The following is a 15,672-nucleotide window of genomic DNA, read 5'->3' as shown; positions in this document are numbered from 1 at the left end:
TGGCTCTGGAAGTGGCTCAACCATCTTTGTGCCCTGACCTTATCCTGTCTTTTCTGGACTCTGCGTTTCCTTCCAAAACCCTGTCTGGATCCCTCAACATCTGGGACTTCAGTTTCTGCAAAAGGTAACTCATTGAAATCTTGATCTGGCTCTGACTGGTGCTCTCTGTTTTTGGACCTGGTAACTGCAATCATACCCTCACATGAAAAACTCCGTTCTTCTTCCCCTTTAGCTATCAGATCCAGAAGGATAGCAAGATCTGTGCCTAACACTACCTGGTAAGGAAGTTTACCTATTACTCCCACTGCTAGTAAGTACTGCTGACCCTCAACTTGGATACTGATGTTAGCTATGGGGTAGTCTACATCGTCCCCATGAACACACCAAACCTTAACTTTACCACTAAAGGTCACATTTCTTGGGAGACAATCCTGTCTAACAAGGGTGTGACTACTACCTGAATCTAGAAGGCCAATACAAGGTTTATCGTCAATGAAAACACACGTGGTGAGTTTATCATCACAAAGGCGAGCTAACCCCTCAACCTCCTGCTCTCCCTCCACAGATTCTGGTGAAAAACTCATGTATGTTTTACTAACCTGCTGACCTGGACATTCCGCTCTAAAGTGACCTGTTTGACCACATGAGTGACATACTAAGGGCCCTTTGGGTTTAAATTCCCTCCCCCTACTGCCGTTTGTACTAGGGGGCCCTTGCTTCACATTCCTGAACCTGTGCCCATTCCCACCCACTGTCTTACCCGAAGATGGAGGGGCTGAACTGGGTCTGGGAGTGGTGGGGCCTTTTAATGGACGCCTGGCGGACAGGAAAGTTTTGGCCATCTCCACCGCTTTCTTTGATGTGGTTGGGTTGCGCTCTTTTACCCAGGTGCGAAGGTCAGGATTAAGGACTCTCAGAAACTGCTCCATCACAATAGCATCTCCTATTTGCTCTTTTGTTTTATCTTTTGGAACCATCCAATTTCCATACAGGTCTTTCAGGCATACAGGTGTCCCGTCTTCCCGAACTGTAGTGACACGGAACCTCATTCGGTAAGTCTCTGCACTTATTTAGAATTTTTCAAGAACTGCACTCTTCACCTTTTCATAGTCCATTGTCTCCTCCATGTCCATAGCTACATAAGCAGCTCGTGCCTTACCATTGAGGAGTGGAGCAAGATGTAATGCCCAATCCTCTTGTGGCCACTGGCATGCGCTGGCAATTCTCTCAAAGGTTGTTGAGTAATGTTCAATATCTTCATCCTCATGAAAAGGCTGCATTTTTTGGCCTTTCCAGCCAGAGAACCTTGCCAGACTTGATGACTGTGCTGCCGCAGAAGCCTCCCAGGGCACTAGTCTTTGCCGAACAGGTTGGGGGGCAGCCTGCTCCACAGTTCACCTCAAAATTTCTGCAGGTTCAGCTGCTGCTCCTTCCATCAGCTGCTGGTTCTCCCTGCGTTCCAATTGCACCTCCTGCTGGAGCTGGGCGAACTGGTGCTGCATCCTCTTCCAGCGCTCTTCCTGGCGTTGCCTGTCCTGCTCCCATTTTTCTTCCTTGTCAATTTGCTGTTGCATCAGGCCCTGTAACAAAGTGGAAAGTTCAGTGAGGCTTTGTGAATCTGTATCTTGTCCACCTGCTGCACCTTGGTGGATGAAATCCTCTGGAGCCTCCTCCCTTGGACATTCCATAAGCAGGTGTGGCTTCTTTGACTTTGTTGATTTCTGCATCACTGCCTCCTACTGGCCTGGAGCCACCACTGCCACCATTTGTAAAGTAGTTTAGCTCAAGTGTCAAGGAAGGTAGTAGGCAGGCAAACTCAACAGACTTGTTGTTTCCCAGAGGTGCATATTCATTTACAGTGCCAGGCAATACAAACTCATCAAACCTCAAAAAAACAAATGCAAAGAAAAATTTAAATTAACTCATAATCAACTCAAGCAAAAGCACGTGTACACAGCTGCACGGCTTTACCTCTGTCCCTCCAGGGCGCAAAACTTGACTGCCTTTATAGGGAGCATTATTGAGACCCTACCTGTCCTCAGCCTATACCAAACAATATGGGGTCCTCTTAATTCAAACAATTAAACCTAGAAATGAAAACTCATCCTTAATTTAACACCAACTCATTGACTCAACTAAATGTGAATTAATCAGGAAAGTAATGTCTTTAACATAACTCAAAATGCATAAATTGCACACAAAGAAAACACATTTCAAGAAAGAAAACCCCTACACTTGGCGCGGCCCCGTGATGTCACTAATGACATCATCTGCTCCATAAAACCAAGCGGCAACCTCCGGTGTTGAAAAATTAAGCCAATGCGGAAGTGCAAAAAACTGCAGTTCCGCGAGTGGCCACTTGAGGCTGGCTCCAGAAAACAAGAAATAACATTACAGCAGGTGGGAAAATGCCCATTTTTACAGCAGATATAAACATGTTTACAGCCTGGTACAAAAAACGGTTTTGTTATAAATAGCTAATTTTATTGTTCAAGTTAACTGTACGGGGGGTGAATTTTTTTTATAACACACCCGTTTTAATTATATTAAGCCTTAAATTATAGGGGTCGGATCACTTGATTGACAGGTGGATCCTGCTGGCTGTCTGCTAGACGTCAACACAGACACACAGACACTGAGCTTAACTTCACCTGTTTGTGTTGTTGGAGACTTTTGGGGATTTTTGCATTCAAAGTTAAGACAAATAATCTCTCTGTGGGATTTATGGAACTTTATGGCTGTGCAAGAAGTCTGAGCTCCAGCTTTTCGGTGAGTTAAATGCTAGTGTTATAGTATTGAAATATTTTTAGCACTAAGTAGCAGGTATACTGTGCTCCCTTTAGCTGCTTGTTAGCCTGTGCAGTGTTTATTTATTTAATCGTAGGTCAGTAAATAGGAGTCAGTTGTTGGCGTTTCCCCGGAGAGATTACAGCGGACCGTAGTGATGACAGACCGAGCGAGCGAGCAGCGAGTCCGCTACTTCTTTAGTCTGATAACTAAACACCTGCAGTCAGTCACCGACAGAATCTCCTCCTGGGAAAGTCAAACCAGCTCATTCATGATTTATACAGTCTATGGATAATAACCATTAGCTATGCTGAGGAGCATATAGCCTAGCTTCATAGCCGTAGCTGGCTGATACATGCGGCCTGCCCATAGTCCTCAGCCATAGGCTCTAGCTCGGTCGCGCTCCGCCTCTTTGCCCATCTCTAGATTAGCCGTCTCTGGCATTTCCAATATGACGACCCCCAGCGGCGGCGCAATTCGGGCTTCCAAACGCTTCTTCAGAAACCAATGGGTGACGTCACTGAGACTACGTCCATTATTTATACAGTCTATGCATAAAACCGAGGAAATGCTGGGTCGGCCCCATTTCTACTAGCAGAGCCGCATGGTGACCTGAACAAAGAAACAAAGATAAGTATGTACAAGGAAACAATCAATTTAATTGTCATGCCTGCCTGTTAAGTTAACTCTTTTATTTATTCCTCATGTGTCTTGTCTGGTACTTCCTGTTTTATTTTGTAATCACTCACCCCTGTCTTTGTTTCAGGTCTGTGTCCTGCCCCTCCCCCGTCGTGTGCTCACCTGCTCCTGATTGCGCTCTTGCCAGCTGTGTCTCATCACCCTCATTACCTCATGTATTTTACCCCCTGTCTTCCCCTGTCTTGTTGCCAGTTCAATTGTACCCCTGTGTCGCGTTCCAGCATTTTGTTCCTAGCTCTCGTGTATGACCTCTGATTCTGACCCTGTTTGCCTTTTTACCTTGCCTTTTGCCTCACGTCTGTTGGATACCTTAGCCTGATTTTTGACTGCCTTTTTGTGTACCGAACCTTGCCCGGCATTAAAACTCTGAAAACCTGTCCACTGGTCTGAGTTTGCACTTTAGTCTTTCATTCTTGGTCGTCGGTTCATGACATTAATATGTAAAACTGCTAATAAAAGTGACAGAAATTAACCCATGACTGTGTGTTTGCTTTAACTTACTCAAGTGCTTTGATGTGACCTGTAACTTATGTCTTACACAAACAAACCCGGGAAAGTTACAAAAGCAAAGGTAAATTATAACTACAGAAATTAATGTCCATAGTAATGTGATATATGTAAATGAACATAAGGGACAAGTGGTGAAAAAGGTCTCACCCACTTTGTCACACTCACCAAAAACGATATGGTGCCGGATCATGGAGTCCCTCGAAGTAGCAAGTTGCATGACTGAGCTTTTAGCCTCAGGTCCGTTAGGAAGCTATCAAAAGGCTCATGCTGTTGTTGTATCCTGGAGTTGAATACATATCTCTCGTATGTTTTGTTCTTCTTTGGAGAGCAATGAGCATCAAATTTAGCAAGCACAATGTCCAATATCTCCCTATCATCCTCGTTATCATACACGTATTTTAGACTTCTATGGCTTGTGGGCCTGCTATTGTTAGCAGTGACTCTACCTTCCTAGCATCCGGCTTGTCTCTCATTCCCATGGTTGTATGTACAGCTGGAACTGCTGCTTGAAAGTGCGCCAATTGCTGTCGACATTCCTCGTTAGTTTCAAACTCTCCGATGGCTTTAGATCCATGTCACTTCTCACATAACCTCACTGAAGTTTCACTCCTGGTACCATGTTCTGTTCGATGTTTAAAAAATAAATAAATTTCGACTCTTGTCCCAAAGGCAACTTTTATTTTTCTTCCCGTGCTAACAAGCTCATGTCATACATCCTTCAAGTTCTTCTTCTTTTACTATCCTGCCGTATATATATCTATCCAGAGCTTATGACGAACAGTTACTGACACCTTGTGGTCAAATGTATAATACTTCTCTAATCATCACAGATAGCAGCTGGAGTGGGCTGTTTGTTGACACTCCCTTGAGCTCTTGTTTGTTGTTTATTCATCATTGAACTGTTGATCTTTGCATTTAAGTACCTTACACTGCATATCATGTCATATTCTGTTAATGTTTATAATCATTGTATTGTTATTGAATATATTTAATGTTTATATTTTTCTCTTTTCTGAACCACACACACACACACACACACACACACACACAGATGGAAAGTCAGTCAGAAACAGTAGAATAAATGAGTATCAAAGAGAGTGTGTGTCAGACTGGATTCATCATACTATGCACATTACATGTTCTTACCGGACGACCTGTGGAGATTACACATCCATTTAACCAGCACCTAAGGCTTTTTTCGTGTGGTAATCAGAAACCAACACCTCTTTTATAGTTACAGAATGAAGGGCTACATCAGGGGAAGACCTAGATCTACCATTTAATCTATTCGAATTAAGGAGAGCCATTTCTAATACATGGCAAACCTCAGCAGAGAAAGGCAGTATCTGTTACAGCATTTTAGCACATATGGACAATAGTGCACTTGAGGCAGTGCTAAGATTGTTTAATATGATATGGCATACAGGCATAATCCCATTACTATGGAAGCTGTCAGTTATAGTACCAGTACATAAGCCAGGTGAATCTTAATCAAATCCATCAAGCTATTGACTCATTGCATTGATTGATTGTACTACGTACTACGCTGAGCGTGTTGCGTCATTTCCTTTTTTCTTGCTGCTATTGTGTTGTCCTGTGCTGTTTGTAGCTGTTGCTAGAGCACGAGTTAAATCGATTAATTTGCAAGGAATTTGTAATTGTTATCACTGCGGTTATTCAGTCGCTGTGTACTTAGGCAAACACTACTTTTCATCAAGCGCTCTCATTGTTGCATTAGCGACATATCTGTTAAGCCCTTTAACTTTATACTCCCTTAGCAGTTAGCTTAATCCATTGAAATGGCTTCTCCTTCTCCCTCTCACTCTCCTTATGTGCCCTGCTCGGTGTGTCAGATGTTTAGTTCTACCTCGACCTTCTTTACGGATAAGGATACTCAGGATCACAGAATTAGAGACGAGTCTCTGCACCTTGGGAAACCAAGCATCGCTAGCTGCTGTAGTTAGCAGCAAGCCCCCAGTAGCCGGTACGGGCCGACCTAGCGTAGCTTCTCCCCCGGCAACTTCATGCAGTGGCTACGTCGAGTCCAATTTAAAACTACTGACAAAGGATAATCCTAAATTTGATAAGATTGTAATTCATGTCGGCGTTAAAGACCTGGTTACGCCAATTGGAAGTCACTAAAATTAATGTTGAGGTTGTATGTGCATTTGCTAAGACGATGTCGGACTCTGTAGTTCTCTCTGGACCCCTGCCTAATCTGACCAGTGATGACATGTATAGCCGCGTGTCATCATTCAACTGCTCGCTGTCGAGTTGTTGTTGTACATTGTTGCTGTTGGACTACAGCACATGACAGAGCAAATACTGCCATCTGCTGGTCCCCTACTGGATCACATCAAACCAGTCGCCAATAATCAATAACATGCTTTTATATCATCACACACACATAATTTCAATAATTAATTTTAAGGAATTTTATGTTATTAGAGTTCTTTTAAATGAATTTTATATATTTGTTAAATGAATTGTTATTTTAATATCTGCCTTTGATTTTATGACCTGTCTGTTTTACTTCATGACCTGTTTGTTTTGCTTTGCTGCCTCTGTAAAGCACTTTGTAACTTCGATTTTGAAAAGTGCTCTAAAATTAAAGGTTATATTGTTGGAGATTCATAGATAACTGGCAGACATTCTGGGGAAAGCCTGGTCTTATTGGGAGAGACAGCATTCATCCCACTTTGGATGGTGCAGCTCTTTTGTCTTATAATATGGCTAAGTTTGTCAGTCGTAACACCTGACAAGCCAGATTTGAGACCTGGGCTGCTTCTCATGTCCGTAAATTGCATCCATGCATCCCTCACTTGCGTCTTTCACTTGCGTCTTAGTCCCTCCTGCCAGAGATGCATGGAGAGATGTGAGGAAACCAGGAGAGGAGAGAGGAAATGAGGAAAAGAGACATGGGCCCAATCCCAAATTAACCCATTTCTCCTCGCCCTAGCCACTCTCCCTCCGTTTGCATGTTCTTGTGGAGGTTCGCCATATTAAGGGCCGTCCCAAACCACTCAGCACGGAGTGTAAGTGGACTGTTAAGCCCTTAAACAGCGAGTCTGCACAGTTGCAGGCGTACGACCGCCCTAGCAGGAAGTACACATGCAAGAGGAGAATGGAGGAAACAACGTATAAATGTAAAAATTCTGTCTTACTACTTTATTTCTATATTTTACATCTACCACTCGCACCTTTGTTTTCCTTATGCTTTACATAATCACAGAATGTGTGGTGTCAGAAAGATAAAACAAAAAAGAGGTCCGTATATAATTTTGTCTCTAAGGTCGCTTGATTTGATCCACAAATGCCTCTATGCATGGCCTACATAAACATAAATTAAAATAGGTCATATTTACCAAATATCTAATTCTCATGGTTTTAGATGTTGTGTGTTTACAGGGACAGCTATCCTCACGTCTTGCAAATGGTGGAACAACGGCCGTGCAAGCAGGGCGTCTGTCCGTTGCCATGGTGACGGCTCCTTCCATTTTCCAGTAGAGTGGGGAGGGCGTCCAATAATCAGGCTATCCATTTATACCCTCCCCCTTACCACGTGAGCAATGCAACAGTATCCACCACAGACCGAACTCGGTAGGTTTGTTTTCTAAATTGCATGTTTTCTAACATGCTATCCAATGTTAGCATGTAAAGCTAGCTAACATTAACCCAGTACAGATTAGCTTGCTAGGTTAGCCTATGAATTGTGTCATTTGTGTCGTATTTGGGTATAGACTGTTCTAAAATGTGACTTTCAGGTTGAAAAATTGCCAATCAAACTGTTCTTATTTCACAAAGAGATTCTGTTGTGCTGGAAACTCATGTACACACACAACTTTACTCCACACCAAACTCCAATTTGGAATAACAGATATGTGTTATGTAATGGTAAATCTCTATACTGACAGCATTGGATTGTTAGAAATATCTGGTCAATAACACATTTAACTAAAGACCAAGGACTCTGGTTATCTTATGGAAACTTATGCTTGAAATACAGTGTAGGCTGCACACGCACTGAATTCCAATTTCAGTTAAATTATTAGTTCAAAACACAGATAAACAGTCATGTGTGCTAACTTATCTGTACTGCAATTTAATGGTCATGACTTTCGGGCAAATGGAAAAACAAACAAATTGATACGTAACCGTTTAAATCAAACACTATAACCAACACAACCAAACAGAAACTCATAATGCAAATGTTTTCAGAATCAGACATTAAAAAATGGAGAACGAATTACATTAAATATCCAATAGGTCCATTTCAAAATACTAAATAATATCTATCCATCCAAACGTTAAGAACGAGATTTAATGTTGATCACAACAACTTCAGCTTTTGTGATACTGAAATTAAAACAACAGACCATCTGTTTTTCTACTGTATGTATTCCATAACATTTTAGGAGGATTTGCAGGACTGGATATCAACAAAAATCTCACTACTGAATGCTCTCACAAGACACTATTGTGTTTGGTGTAAACATAAAGGACGCCAAAAGTGACTTGATAATGAACAATCAAATACTCCTAGCAAAATTTTTCATTCACACATGATGAGGAAAATGAAACCTATCTTCACTGTCTTCAGAAGGAACCTTGTGGACAATCATCTCAGCCCTTTAAAACTAATGAAATGGAAGCATGTAAAATCTCTACTCAGAGCTTATAATGAACTGGAAATGTCTAATGAACTCATTGGACAAGAATGCGCTTAAAAATGTTGTAAGGAAAGCCCGGTTTATAGAAGAAGAACGATTTATCTCTGTAAGCTATTGACTATTGTGACTTGATGAAGTCAGATTCCAAATCCTGAAGAACGTGTGCGTTGTGGCATGCATGAGACCATCTGCTTGGCTGGAATCTTTGGGGAAACCTGTTGAACCCTGGTTGAGCTGTTTGTGTTCATTTGCATTTCTTGGTGGTCATATGAGTAAATGTAACAGATTTTCATACGTATGTTCTTTTATCTGCGGCAGTGACATAGATTTTTGCTTCATGCAATGTGTATTTCTAATGTCATCCTGTCAAAGTATTATCAGTCTTTAATTTCTTAGAATATATTCTATTATCAAAGGGTGTGGATGATTTAATGAGCAGTAGTATTTATATATATATATTATTATTATTATTATTATGTAGTTATAATTTAACTACTGAGTACCTCTAATAAGGTATACTGTATATAGCAACAAAGGTCAAGCAGAGATGACCTTTTTCTCCTTTAACTTAAATAAGAGAACAAAAAATAAGAAAAAATGAAAAACAAAATACCTCTGTGAACACCCAATATTTTCTATCTTAAAAATGCAGTATTGTTTGTCTCACTGTTATTCAATGTTCTGATTAGACGCAAGATTATTAGCCTCATCTTAATACTTAATACGTTACGCAGTGACCACTTTAACATTCATTCTAATATGGACAATAAGAACCAAGCCCCTTAATATCCCTTGAATGTGAAAGGGCAAGCCTTGGTGCTGCTTGACTAACAGGCTGTGCAGCTGTATGTCAGCTGTGCGTCAGCTGTGCAGCTGTATGTCTGTTGTGCAATGATAGAAGTTCATAACAGTTATTGATGGAGTCCGTTGTATCTGAGGGTTCTGCCCTGCTGAGTCTTCCTGACCAGGAATAAGGTGTTTTGGCTCTCTGAATTCATGGAATGAAATGCTAAGCTGAAGTCAACAGCATCCCAAAATACTGTAGGTGTAAGGGTTTTCAAAGTGGGTGAGAGCTGTGTGAAAAAGATTAAGTCCTATGTGTAGTTACTATATACTTTTAGTGTCACAAAATAACAGGATCGGTAAAGATTAGTGCTTGCAACATTATAGCATAAAGCAATCAACAAATGATAGGTTAAAAACACAGCAAACACAAAACCAGATTTATTGAGCTAAATTCTGATTAAATGCAAGCTTATTAATATTATCTTAATGGCAAATAATACATTGTATTTTTGACCGATGTTACATTTATCACAATTTGGACAATATGCACTAGAAACCAGGGGGATATTCTTAAGTTTCTTGTCATATGCATGGTAAAAACAGAGCGGTTACACCATACAATGAAATTCTTACTTTGTCACTCTCCCTTCACACAACAGTAAAAACAAAGAATTTAAATAGAAATATGAGTTAAAAATATATATTAAAAGTAAAGTGCACCAAGCATCATGCAAATATTGCAAATACAAGTAAACATGAACAGTACTATTGCACAGTAAATTTGCATAGTTATGAAAATATTGCACAGTAGTGTAATTTCACAGTCGGACAAGTGTCTGTATGGTACAGTTTAATTATGCTGCGAGAGTGAGTGTGACTGAATGGGAGGGAGAGGGGGGCAGTGTTTGATGCTGCTATTCAGCTGTCTGATGGCCTGTGAATAGAAGCTGTTTGTCAGTCTTCTTGTCCTGGATTTCACACTCCTGTAGCTTAAGTGTGAAGAGTCTGTGTTGTAAGTGTGTACTGTCTTTGATAATGTTGTGAGTTCTCCTGATGACCCTGGCGTTGATGTCCTGAAGAGATGGGAAGGCTGCTCTAGAGATGAATTGTGCAGTTTTGATGGAACTGGTGGGACACTCTCCACCGTGTCCCTGTAGAAGTCACTGATGATTTTGGTTGACATGCCAAATTTCCTCAGCCTCCTTAAGAAGTACAGTCGCTGCTGGGATTTTTTGATTATCTGTCGTGTGTTGTGAGACCAGGTGAGATTGTCGCTGATGTGGGTGCTGAGGAATTTAAAGGTTGTCACCCTCTCTACCTCTGTCTCCTTGATGTAAAGTGGCATGTGCAGCTCCTTCTTCCTCCTAGGATCAATAAGAATCTCCTTGGTCTTTTCTGTGTTTAGGGAGAGATTATTTTGCTGACACCTGGCCACCAGATCTGCCACCTCTCTCATCCCCACCAGTGATCAGCCTGATGTAGTGTCGTCCACAAACTGAATAATGCTGGTGCTGGTCTGGGAGGCGACACAGTCATAGTATACCGCCCTCCTGGCCCATACTCTGATTTTCTAACTGAATTCTCAGAGTTTTTATCGGATTTAATCCTGAGTTCAGATAAAATAATTATTGTAGGGGACTTCAATATTCATGAAGATGTTGATAATGATGGTCTTAGCATGGCATTGATGTCCCTTTTGGACTCTATTGGTTTCACTCAAAGTGTAAACCAGCCTACTCACCTCTTTAACCACACCCTCGACCTTGTTCTAGCTTATGGCCTTGAAACCGAAAACTGAATTGTCTTTCCACAAAATCCTCTTTTATCAGATCACTATTTAGTAACATTTGATGTCCTATTAACCGACGACTCTCCAGTTAACAAAAAGAATGTGGCGATCCACCAAAACAGAAGAGTCTCGTTTACTCTGGCAAAATAGTCTTAATATATACAGGAAGGCCCTACGGCATGCTTGAGGTGTCTACTACTCCTCTCTCATAGAAGAAAATAAAAACAATCCCAGGGACCTTTTAAGCACTGTAGCCAGGCTGACAGAGTCACAGCTCCACTGAGCCAAGTATTCCTATAGGCCTCAGCAGTGATGATTTCATGAGCTTCTTTAATGACAAAATCCTAAAGATTAGAGACAAAATTTGTAACCTCCTGCCGTTAACTGGTGCAGATGTATCTTTGGAAACTGCTCAAAAACCTGATGTTTACCTTGACTGTTTCTCTCCAATTGACCTTCCTGAGCTAAATTCTCCGATATCTTCGTCTAAACCATCAACCTGTCTTTTAGACCCGATTCCAACCAAGCTGCTTAAGGAAGTCTTTCCCTCAATTAGCACTTCTTTACTAGATATGATCAATATGTCTCTATCGACTGGCTATGTACCCCAGTCTTTTAAACTAGCTGTAATTAAGCCACTTCTTAAAAAGCCTACCCTAGATTCAGGCACCTTAGCTAACTATAGACCTATATCTAACCTTCCTTTTATCTCAAAGATCCTTGAGAAAGCAGTCGCTAATCAATTTTGTGACTTTCTTCATAACAACAGTTTATTTGAGGACTTTCAGTCAGGATTTAGAGTCCACCACAACACTGAGACAGCCCTTGTGAGCGTTTAAAATGATCTACTTACTGCTTCAGACAGAGGACTTCTCTCTGTACTCGTCCTGTTAGATCTTAGTGCCGCTTTCGACACGATAGACCATCACATCCTGTTACAGAGACTAGAACAGAAAAATGGCATTACAGGATCTGCATTAAGTTGGTTTAAATCTTATTTATCAGGTCGATCTCAGTTTGTTAATGTTCATGTGTCCTCTATGCACACCAAAGTTAGTCATGGAGTTCCACAAGGTTCTGTGCTCGGACCGATTCTTTTCACTTTATATATGCTTCCTCTGGGTAATATCATGAGGAAACACTCCATTAATTTTCATTGTTATGCAGATGATACTCAATTATACTTATCAATGAAGCCAGACGAAACCAATCAGCTATCTAAACTAGAAGCATGCCTTAAGGACATAAAGATCTGGATGACTAGAAACTTTCTGCTACTTAATTCAGACAAAACTGAAGTTATTGTGCTCGGCCCCAAACACCTGAGAGATTCTTTCTCTAATGATATAGCTGCCCTAGATGGCATCAGCCTGGCATCCAGCACTACTGTTAGGTATCTGGGAGTTCTATTTGATCAGGATATGTCCTTCATCTCCCACATAAAACAAATATCAAGGACAGCCTTCTTTCATCTTCGCAACAAACATCAGACACATCCTTTCTCAAAACGATGCAGAAAAACTAGTCCATGCATTCGTTTCTTCCAGGCTGGATTATTGTAACTCGTTACTATCAGGCTGCCCTAATAAGTCACTAAAAACTCTTCAGCTGGTACAAAATGCTGCAGCACGTGTGCTGACAAGAACTAGGAAGAGAGATCACATCTCTCCTGTATTAGCCTCTCTGCACTGGCTTCCTGTAAAATCTAGAGTAGAATTTAAAATCCTTCTTCTTACTTACAAAGCTCTTAATGGTCAGGCACCATCATATCTTAAAGAGCTCATGGTGCCATATTACCCCTCTAGAACATTGCGCTCCCAGGATGCAGGCCTGCTTGTGGTACCTAAAGTCTCTAAGAGTAGTGTGGGAGGTAGAGCCTTCAATTACCAGGCCCCCCTCCTCTGAAACAATCTACCAGTCAGGGTCCGGGAGGCAGACACCCTCTCTTCTTTTAAGAGTAGACTTAAAACTTTCTTCTGTGATAAAGCTTATAGTTAGGGCTGGCTCAGGCTTGGACAAGCTCATAGTTATGCTGCTATAGGTTTAGACTGCCGGGGGGATCTGACACCAAGCTCCTTTCTCTCTCTCTCTCCCTCTCTGTCTCTCTGTCTCTCTACCACTCCCTCTCTCTCCCTCTCTCTCTGTCATATTAATGCAGCTCATTAACTCTGTATCTTCTGGTCCCATTAACATTACTAACCATATATCTTCCCGGGATTTCTCATGCTCCCTTGTCTTGAAGGTTCCTGGGGATCGTTGCTGCAGACCACCTGCTGCTGTGGACCTACTCGACTGCAACAACTACTAACATCAGTCTTCCCCATAATAACATTATTGTTGCTGCTAATGCTAATAGTAGACCTGTTGACTTAAACTGTTACAATTACGATTACTACAGCCTTTATCATTACTCTGCTTCTCTCGCTAATGTATTATTTTTTTGCTAATCTTCACACTAGCGTACCACTATTATTGGCATTGTAACCATAAGTATGTGTCTGTTGTTGTTCATGTAACAAGGACATATGTTGTTGTTGTAACAAGAACATATGTTGGTGTTTCTCTTTTTGCCTGTCTCTGTCCTGCATCTCCTTCTATCCCATTCTCGGCCCATCCAGTCGAGGCAGATGGCTGTTCAACATGAGTCTGGTTCTGCTCGAGGTTTCTAAAAAAAAAGGAAGGTTTAAAAGGAAGTTTTTCTGCCAATGTGCCGAATATTGCTAGTGCTACTCATGGTGATTCATGTTGGGCCTCTCTTTAAATAACATGAAAAAGAATCGGTCTAGACCTGGTCTTTTTGTAAAGTGTCTTGAGATAACTTTGATTATGATTTGGCGCTATACAAATACAATTTGATTGATTTGATTGATGATATGTTAAGAGGGTGTATATTAGGGAACTCAGCACACATACCCCGGGGGGTCCCTGTGCTTACAGTTCTTATGCCTGAAATTCAGCACCCAGTTACAGAGGGAGGTTGTCTGTCCAAGGGTGAGGAGTTTCTCAGGTAGTCTGTGTCATATGACCGTGTTGAATGCTGAGCTGTAGTCAGTGAATATCAACGGGACGATAGTCATTAAGGCAGGTCAGTGTGCTCTACTTTGGGAGGGGCACGATGATGGTGGACTTAAAGCAGACAGGCACAGAGGCCTGAGCGAGGGACAGGCTGTAAATGTCTGCCAGCACATCAGCCAGCTCTGTTGAGCAGACCTTAAGTGCACGCCCGAAGATGTTGTCTGGACCGGCTGCCTTCCGTGGGTTTGTTCTCTTCAGAGTCGTGCACACCTCCATCCATGACACAGAGAGTGGTGTGTCCTGTGTGCCCTCTATGGCCAGAATCCCCCTCCTTTGGTCGGTTTTGAGGGCCCCAAATCGAGCGTAGAACCCGTTCAGCTCCTCTGGCAGCGTGACTTGGCTGGTTGTGGTCTCCGCACTCCTCTGCTTGTAGTCTGTGATGTGTTGCAGACCTTGCCAGATGCGCTGGGGATCTGCAGTGGTGTAGTATCCCTCCAGCTTCAGTTTGTATTGTCCCTTGGCTTTGCTGATGGATCTATGCAGGTCATATCTGGCTTTTTTGTAATCCTCAGCATCACCTGATAAAAAATGCAGTGGAGCGAGCACGTAGCATGGACCTTACTTCACACTTAATCCAGGGTTTCTGATAAAGGTATGTCTTGCAGCGTTTGTTGGGAACAATGCTGTTAACACATGTGCAGATATAGCTAGTTACAGCTGAAGCATATTCCTCCAAGTCCACATTAGAGTCCTCTATCAAAGCAGCAGGTTTAAAAACATCCCAGTCTGTACTCCCAAAGCAGCCCTGAAGCACTAGATCAGTCTCTTCATTCCACACTATAATAGTCTTATTTACTGGGGGGGCTTGCTTAAAGAGTTGTCTGTGGGCTGGATAGAGAAACGTCAATTTAATTTTCAAAACCAACACTTTATTTTCATAATTCCCACAAGCTTTGTGAAAACACGTCATATCTGGCACGGGCTGCGTTTCAGTGACAATGCTGAAGTTGTAAAAATATATAAAAACATATAAGGTCTTCTCCCTGTTAAACGTATTGCATAGCTAAAAAGGGCTGTCAGTTTTCCCCAAAACACCCTAACAAATTTGAAATAACAATCAATACAATCATCCTTCATGGTATGTTTTAAACACCATTTAAAAAAAAAAGCAATCATGATAACTGTACAGTCTCACACACACTGAATAATGACAATGTGGTACCAAATAATAGTATACAGCCACTGCAACTGCAAACATAACTGAAAGACAGTCTCGTATTAAAACGAAAGTTACTGATGTAACTACAGTTCTATGAATCCCGAATGACCGCCAGAGGCGGTGCTTAAAGCACTGAATATTCCCTTCACGCATGTGCAGTTCGAGTATGTATACCAACAATGTCACTAGTGACCCCT

This window comes from Semicossyphus pulcher, unplaced genomic scaffold (genome assembly GCF_022749685.1).
Source record: "Semicossyphus pulcher isolate SPU_LCO1_2020_fin unplaced genomic scaffold, fSemPul1.0.p SCAF_7, whole genome shotgun sequence".
Classification (NCBI taxonomy): Eukaryota; Metazoa; Chordata; class Actinopteri; order Labriformes; family Labridae; genus Semicossyphus; species Semicossyphus pulcher.
The sequence above is the reverse complement of the archived record's forward strand: the minus strand, read 5'-3'. Positions refer to the sequence as shown.